Genomic DNA, 10,007 nt, shown 5'->3' on the forward strand with positions numbered 1-10,007 from the left:
TTGGAGAAATATAGTATCATTGCAAATAACTAGTTTGGCTTCCGTAGAGGCAAGTCCACCGAGGACGCCGTTACCCTACTGACAAATACTGTTGCAAACTATTTGGACAAGGGTCTAAAAAGCATTGGGGTCTTCCTCGACTTGGCCAAAGCATTCAACACGGTGTATATACCCATTTTGTTATCGAAGCTTGAGGGTTCTGGAATTAGGGGTCTTGGACTTGAGTGGTTTCGCAGCTACCTCACTAATATAATGCAATGCGTAAAACTAGGTACAGCTACAAGCGATCAACTTGGTTTATCTTTTGGAGTTCCTCAGGGGAGTATTCTGGGTCCCACTTTGTTTTTAATATACTTAAACGATCTATCCTCAATAGAAATGCAAAACGCTGACATGATCAATTACGCCGACGATACGGTTATTGTTTTTCGTAGGTCGACTTGGGATAAAGTCATTCAAATAGCTCAGCAAGGCCTGTTTCGAATTCGAACCGCGAAATGGCTTAGCTACAACCTCCTAAGCCTAAATTGTCCCAAAACGAACTATGTGTGTTTCTTTAAGACCAGCGCATCGAGTCCACCAAGTGATACTAGTTTAGTACTACACACCTGCAGTAACCCTGCCGCCGTTGCCCGTCGTTCCGATTGTAGCAACTGCCACTCTATTTCACGTGTAGAAGCCTTAAAATACTTAGGCGTAGTAATTGACGTAAAACTATGTTTCAAACAACATATTGATGTTACGTCAAAAAGAGTATGGAAACTCATATACACGATGAAATTACTAAGAGATCTTGCCGATAGAGAAACCTTTAAACTAGTGTATTTTGCGCTTTGTCAGTCGGTTCTGACATATTGTATCATGGCGTGGGGAGGCTCGACATCCACATTATTAATTAATTTATTGCGCGCGCAGCGGTCAGTACTTAAAATTATGCTTAAAAAGTCACCACTATTTTCAACAGACAGTCTTTTCAGGGAAACCAGCGTACTGAGTGTTAGAAAGCTGTTTCTGGTAAAAATTGTCACCAGGGCCCACCGTGAAGCCTCGCATTCAGCAGAGCCAGTCTTTGTATACACACACACGCACGCACGCACGCACGCACGCACGCGCGCACACACACACACACACACACACACACGCACACACGCTCACTCGCTCACTCACTCACTCACTCACTCACTCACTCACTCACTCACTCACTCACTCACCCACTCACTCACTCACTCACTCACACACACACACACACACACACACACACTCACACACACACACACACACACACACACACACTCACTCACTCACTCACCTTAACTTGTAAGTTAGTTAGTAATTACGAGTAGTTGTAAGTTTCTTCTCAGTTTATCAATCTCTTCTTAACTAAATTAACTTATCTATTCCTCGTATACTAACAAGTCCAATTTCCTTTTGATTCATACAGTCTGGCTACTGAAATATTACACAATATTTTGGCGGGAAATTCAAAAAATCTTGGGCTGGTCACACTTTGTGTAGTTGGAATTATAGTTTTGATACTAGAAAATATTATTGATTTTCTGTGCACAAGTAAGGTATCTAATGAAATAAGTTAATACCTATACGTTGACGTTGACTCAAAGTCAGCTCACATAATTTCTACCTCTATGTAAAGTACAAAGACATATACACCGTGTCCAATAAGTTCGAATACAGTTATGATCCTTAATAAAATAAATTTACGCGTAGTTTATGTTATGAAAATTATATTAAATGAAAGCCACATTTATATACAATATTTACAACAAATGTTTTGGAATAACTCCACCTTTAACTTTTTTTACAAGTTTCAAACGTTTCTCAAAAGAGTCACAAGCGGCACGCACCGCATCCATCGGCATATCGTCCCATATTTGCACGATAACCTTTTTAAAATGGCTCAGGTTTGCGACTTTATAATTATTTAGTTTCGAGAGCATGTATGACCATACGAAATAATCTAGTACGTTTAAATCTGGAGAACTTGGTGGCCATTCAGTTTTCGGCAAAAAATCGGTCAAATTAGCCTTGCACCAAGCTTGAACAGCGTTTGCCGTATGCGACGGAGCTCCGTCTTGTTGGAAAACATAATAATCGTCTGCAAACATATTTTTTAAATTTGGGGCAACATTTTTCTCCAAAACCTCCGATTTATAGTATGCCGCATTGATTTTGACGCCTTTATCAATAAAAACTAGAGGCAGTTTGCCCCTCTTACAAAGAGCACCCCAAACCATCACTGATGGTGAGCTCTGGAACCTAGGCACATTCTTTTCATACTCTGGAATGTCTTCTATCCGTGCTGCCCACAACCGGTCGTTCTGGGCGTTATGAGGCTGCTCTAACACAAAGAGTTTCTCGTCTGAGAAAACAAATTCGTCACCTGCGTGCCAAGAAAGTATGGTGCTACATCTTTCTACTCTCTTTTTCTTGGTTGCATCTGAAATGCCATGTACTTTTCGTTTTTTATAAGCATGACATCCAAGATCTTTTTTCAATATATTATGTACAGATCCCCTGGAAATTTTCAGATCAGCAGCTAATTTTCTAATAGATCGGTGTTTTTTCCGCCGAATTCGCTCTCTTATAGCCTTTACCACTTTTTCAGTTCTAGCTGAGCGGGGCCGACCGGATCTTTTCCTGTCCTCTGTAGAAGAGATCTCTTTATACCTTTTTATAGTAGTATAAACCAGATTCCGTTTAATTCCATGCGGTTGTAACGCCTTGAATATAGCACATGGCATGTCGCCTTTAAGGAATTTTCTAATAATTTCTTCACGAACGTACTTCATCGTGTATTCAAGCCAAACTAAAAATACGTGACTCATGAAATTATAGTACTATGTTTATGTCAATATACTTTTTAAATTAAAATAAGAATTTTATATCCAGCGATCCGTATGTCTATACAGCAAGTGCTAAAAGTTTGTATTCGAACTTATTGGACACGGTGTATACACATGTTTCGCCAAGATATTTTTATATATTTTATATTTTTATATCAATTTACTACTGACCAGTCATTCCACAGATTTCTTCTAAATATTAGTTTTCATTATCCGTTTCTTTACACACTTGTCGTGTCCTGTTCATGAGATTCAGGTATTAATAAATTCACGTACTTAATCAAAGTTATAGGTAAATGTTAGAACTAGTACTTAAAGTATCAAAATATTAATAGAGCAACAACCTACTAAATTGTTTACGACTTGTAAACATTGCAGTTTTTCGTTGTTCGCGTCGACTTCGTACATTATCGTAATTATGTATTACGAGCTTAAATAATAGTTTGCGGACCTCACTCGGTAAAGTCATTAGTAATATTAAAATAAGCCCCTTATAAACCGCGAACAATTTGTATAAATGACATAAATTGACAACAGACTTTTAGCTTTTTAATTGGTGATACAACATGAAAATATTTGTCAACAATATTTGGCTAGCCAGGCTCTATTTATATATTTTATAGAGTAGTCTAAAATAACGGACACGTATTTTTTTTTAGCTGCCCAAACTCAACCTATTGGGAGAAATTGTCCTCCAAAGTACTAAAAACTTACTAAATCTTCTATACCAAATACTTAACAAGCCCTTAATAATTGTTTGTCCTTATCCGCCATATTGAGAATTGTGTTTGTTAGAGAGGCGCTTTTTTAACGCTTGTCAGAACAGAATCACGGAGGTCCGTATGCTGAATTCGATTTAACAGACTAACTAGACAGTGCAAGTGTTATTTTAAACGTCAAACTTCTGTGAAATTACGACGTTTACTTAACACTTGCACAGGCTGGGCTATCAAAATCGCTGCCAACTTATCTTGGTCTGACTCTAGGTAGGTACTTCTTAACCCTTTTCCAGGCATAGTACGATTTATCGACCACATACGCGCCATTAGAATTTCAACTGTAGCATTCCGATTTAAGGTTCAAATTAGATTACACTTTCAGGAAATTTTACTCGTCTTCAAATGAATCATGAAACCTGGATTAATTGGAATATATTTAGATTTTTTGGGAAAACGTTGTAGATTGGTGCGGCCTGGAAAAGGGTATCAGTATCTAATCAGTGTGTTTATTGCTTTCATAGGTTATACAAGATGGTACATTTCATTTGTTTCGCTATGAAACTACGTACAGTCAGCATCAAAAGTAGCGTATCAAATAACGTTTCATAAGTATCTACCATTCTGTAACAGCTTATCAAAAAGTGATATCCTTAATATAGAACAACTAAGGCTGTTAAAGATATACTTTTGAACGCGAATTTTAGAAATTTATCTATATTTGGAAAAGTTATCCGGAATATCAGATACTTTTGGCGCGTTGTTTCATCCGCTACTTTTGATGCTGACTGTACAAAGTTTTATTACACGTTTTAACCTATTGATGATAAATCCAAGAGTAAGATCCAAAACTTTTTAAAATTGTGATTATGAATAAAAATGCCAAAAAATGGTAATTTACTTTATTAACCTTTCTAAAATTACCTTTTCTTACATACGTAACATTGAACACGCTAAAAATTATACTACATACAATATCACTCTCTTCGTGAAAAGTCCTGCTTCGTTTTTGGGATCACCCTGTAACCTTCCTTATAATACGTCTGTTTCAAGGCCGGTATCGGACTAGTGATGCACAAATATTATTGAGCTAATACCGGCCTTCAAACGGATCCCAGATTGTAAGTACATTAAAAACATCAATATTTACCTTTATTTACCAAAATACAAATTACATTTTTCAATGGAAGATCAATTGCAGTCGCATTCAGGATGCTTCTTCAATATAAATTGTTTATACTCAAGTAAAATAGACTTAGACGCCAATGAAAATCGCATTAACTTAAAAATAAACTTTTGGTTGAAGCACCAGATAATACAAATTTAATTAGATATAATGGCACGGGTAACTAACTAAAAAAAAAAAAAAACATTCCGCAAGTTGAGGCCTGATAAGGTATTTCCCATAAAATAGTATTTTTTGAGACATTTACCTTTACGTGCATATTGCCAGTCAGAATTTTCTGACAATCGATATATTGTATACTCGTATATATTGTAAAGATGATATGCTATATCATGTATATCTGTATATCAGAAATACCGGTCTATGATAGTTGATGGATATTTCACAAAGTCAGTCAATGACAGACAGCGTTTTTACTTTGCTATAAATATTACTTATATCAAACATACATTGATTAAGATGTATATAATCTAAGACAATTCCGTGCTTCGAGTTTAAACAGGTACATAAACGAGATGGCGCTGTTCAGTTCCATATATTTTGCGGTAACTCTGTCAAAAGTTGACGTTTGACAAATCAGTGACCGCAAGACATTTTTTTTTTACACGTTTTTTTCTTAGACTTTACCTCTTTATTTCAATCGATTCTCTTTGCTTTTATACATACGTGTGCTAACACGGTCCACGTTCGTTATGTTGATATATATTTTTATACATGTGCTCAATGAAATTGATAGAAGATAATATATTAACTTTAATAATAAATAATCACTATAGTATTCCTGCCACGAGTAAGCACACGCATGTTCTATATATGTATGTAGGTAATATGATAAAAGATGGCCATATCAACTTTTCGCTACAGTTTAAGTTTTGAATGTCAAAATTCTATATCAGTCAAAAATACGTGGTCCAATTTCATACTCTTCGTCGATGTTGTATATGTACATACTTCTTGTTCTATAAATATTATAACTACTATGCTTACAACATGAACTAACCAATAATTAATTCTATTCTTGTAATGATTGTGCACACCCGGTTTAACATTGCTAACCGCAATCTTTGATGGGTATTTATAACCATAAAAGTACCACAAACTTATTTAAGTTAAAAACCGATACAAGAAGGGGAACTGCCGAACCACTTGTTGCTACTGATCTTAATTCGGCGAACTAGAGTGTAAAACTCTTTTCGTGATAAAATATAACGGTGCAGCTCGATTTACTTCACACGACATTATGAACACGAGCAAGTGGCTCAGCAATCCTGATATCCTAAATATACGTCGTTCAACGTGAGCTGCGTGCTTTTTTTAACTTCTATTTGGTAAGAAATCGCATATTGGACTTAAAAGTTATATTTACAAACCTATGATAAAAGTTGGATGATAGCATTAATAGCAGACCCATTTTTCGTGCTGAGTATGAGGGGAGCGTCTTCGCAGAAAATGATATATTTAACTAATAATTTACAAAATAATGTTTATCACTTAAAAAAGGCTACTTTTTCAACGTTTGCGTCTTCCGTTACATTAGTTTACCTTTTAACAGAGATTTTTTTTCTCTGTTGTTACAACGCCAGAAAACGCACGTTGGTTGGCGGTGGGTATCTAATGATATATTTTAGCGCAAACGTGTAATATTATAATATATTATATTAATTTCAATAAACTAAACGAGAAACATGAATATACATATGAGAACATATTTTATTTTTTATATTTAATATTTCCAAGTCCTTTCAAAAACAATAACAAAATAAAAGAATCAAACAGCGCAAAACAAGGTCAATAGAAACAAATTAAAACTATTTTATGTTTAAAGACTTAAGTTTTGGTTACTTTTATGGTGTTAAAATTTTCTTAGGTATTAAAGAACTACCGAGTCTATAAAAATGATAACATATTCTTTTTGTACACAAAAAAATTAAAAACTATGTTAGAGTTATCCAAAATATAAAAACATTAAGTTGAAACGCAACCAATTAAACCTTGACCAGTAATATATGATCACGCGCCATATTGCGGAATTTCAATGGAACTGTTTGTTTCATACTAAACTGAACTGTCACCCTATACATGCGAATAATAGCGCCCTCTTGACAATGATCATATATTTCTGGTCGGGTTTATTTCAATTGTAAGAATAACCTAGCACGAGACTAACGTGAAACAAGCGGCCAAATAAGCGTTTAGACGGGTAACACTTTGTGTATGGAAACACCACATACCAAAAATTGTCATCAATAAACCTTAAATATGTGGCGCTACAATACCTATATAATAATACTTGAAAAAAAAAAACATATCAAAGACAGCGCATTTCACTCCGTCAATAACGCCTAGGTTCTTAGCTACTCTAGCGCTACTCTGGAGAGATTTGGAACTTTTATTTATAGCTGACAACTGGACACTTTTGCATCAGTTCTGCCTATGGAGATTGCGTTCCTTACCTCTACCTTCCATAACTTTGTTGTATAAAACGACTGAGGTGAATGATATCAGTGTTGCCTAGACAATCTGTGGTGTTCCATGAATTATACCAAAGAGAATTTGAAATAGGGGTGGATTGTCAAAGAAAACTTTGTAGCCACAGTACAATCTTTCGACACATGATTAAAACTTTTAGAACGCCATTTGACTTTGATAATTATTCTTTCACTGATTTGTGTTAAATATATTAAGTATCAAATCAAAAGTGGCGCCATCTAATAGAGCATAGGCCAAAGGTTATGGCGCCATCGCCAGGAAGGCGACACTTAGAAATGTAGTTAACATTAGTAAAGATGGAGGCGATCTTAATTGGATCGAGACACCTACTTTTGCGTAAAGTTGACTTCCGATTATGCGAACTACGTCACCATATGTCACTAAAAAATGGATACAATTTAAAGGCATGAAATACAACATTAAGATGGTTGCATACTCGTATACCTTTCAATATTCGTAATGTTTATTTATTTATTTACACTTTATTGCACATAAAATATTAAGTACAAATGGTGGACTTAATGGCTTAAGGCATTCTCTACCAGTCAACCACTGGGTCAAAAAGAGACGTTTGTTAGGAGCAAGCATTAAACACAAGTCAAATTCAAATAGGTATATTAGAATCCCAATAGTCCCAATGTTACAAAACCTGGAGGTTTAAAAAATTAACAGTGTTCAAGGCAATGCCGGCAGCAAAATACCATCCTTGGCGCTCATGTAACGATGAAAAGGCTAGCTATGCAAAGACGTTTAAAATTATTTTAATATTGTTTACGACAAACATGTCCGATCCGATGACAGTCTGCCAAGATTTGTGCAATTTGATTCCGCTAATTAAGACGAGATAGTGTGCATCTATGGAGGTACATGCGTAGACAAGACAGACGTCCTATGCCTGAAATTCATCAGCTACAAAAAGGATCCGAACCTGCATCTTGCTCATGTGTTTATTTTAAAGTATATCTGGAGCTACAGAGCGAGACGAAATTACCAGGAATTCTCCTAATGTGCACTTTACCTGCCCTTACATTACCTTGGAAATATCTTGAATTCAAGTACAGTTGGAGGTTAAGCTCGAAGTAGAAACTCTCAGTTGAGAACTAAGCAAGTCAGTTATGCGCACATGAAGATTTCTAGCTCAAACTGAGACACAAGTCACAGAAGACAAAGCTAGTACAGCTTTGTAAAGGTAAAAAGAAGAACAATTCCAAAGATAATCAGTAGCTGCGAGGACTTCAACACCTAGTCTATTATCTTGTATACCAAATTGAAAGCAATAAACATATACTTGCTTTACTATAAAGTATGACTTTTTTATTTGGATTTCATTCTTTTAACCTTTTGAACGCCACGCCTATCGCACGCGGCGCGTAATCGTGAACCTTGTCGGTACGCAGGAAGGTTGATATTGGGCTGTAGCTGCGCGCGTCATATGACGTCTTTGGCGGTAAAAAAGTTAAAATCTTTGCTACATAATATTAGGTCTACTTGGGCGGCTTACAAGGCTATATTTCGTTTGATATCTTGTAAACAAAAAATCTATTAAAAATTACAAGAAATCAAACAAAAAAATTTACTTGTAAACCGCCCAAGTAGACCTAATATTATGTAAGTTATATAGGACGAAAGTACCTACACATACGGATGCATATGTAGATGTGCACGCACACATACATAGCTAGATTCGGATCCAAATTAAAGATAGCGCTTCGAAATTAGTTTCCTTAAAATGCTTCAAGAACCTACCTACCTATACCTTACCTATATACTTACTTTACTCTTTGGTCATCGCTCGAAACGATGCCGTCAAACCTTTGACTTATGATGTATTAGGTGATGCCACTTTTTGATATTTAACACATATCAGTGAAAGAATAAGGATCAAAGTCAAATGGCGTTCTAAAAAATTTAATGTGTCGAAAGATGGCAGTAAATATACCGTGGCTACAAAGTTTTCTTTGACAATCCACCTCTATTTCAAATTCTATTTGATTATACGGTTAGTCACTTACGGTTTAATCAAATAGAACTTTACGGTTCCTCCTAGAGACAAATGGACCAACGACCAAATGTACGTCGAAGAGGGAAGCCATATTTGGTACACTGATGGTTCCAAGAAAGGCAGTGATGTAGGATGTGGGATCTATGGTGAGAGACCTAAGTTCAGAGCTAGCGTCAGCATGGGCACACAGGCCTCAATCGTCCAGATAGAAGTCTACGCCATCAACAAATGTGCGGAGATTAACCTGGATAGCAACCTAAAACACCAACATATCTACATCAACTCAGACAGCCAGGCTGCTCTTCTGACACTAGAATCCCTGGAGTCAAACTCGAAACTAGTCCAGAACTGTAAAACAAACCTAAATGCACTGGCTAACTCCAACAAAGTCATACTTAGATGGGTACCAGGGTACTCCGACATTAACGGAAACGAAGAAGCGGACGAACTTGCTAGAAAGGGCGCTGGTCGGCCCAGAACCGTTATGTGGAATCACAAAACGGGATGCATATTCTTTGCTCAGCAACTTAGAAAAAACAAGAGCAATCGATTGGTGGAAGTTCGTCAAAGGACAAGAACACTCGAAAGCTCTAATCAAAGGGTTCAACAACAAATTTGCTAAGGAGCTCTTAGAGCTCAAAAGACACAAAACCTGCGCGGTGACCAGAATATTGACTGGACACTGTAAGTTGAACAAACACATGTTTCAAATTGGGAAGAAACAAGACGCAACATGCAGGTTCTGCAAGGAG

The sequence above is a fragment of the Cydia pomonella genome, chromosome 1 (genome assembly GCF_033807575.1).
Source record: "Cydia pomonella isolate Wapato2018A chromosome 1, ilCydPomo1, whole genome shotgun sequence".
Classification (NCBI taxonomy): Eukaryota; Metazoa; Arthropoda; class Insecta; order Lepidoptera; family Tortricidae; genus Cydia; species Cydia pomonella.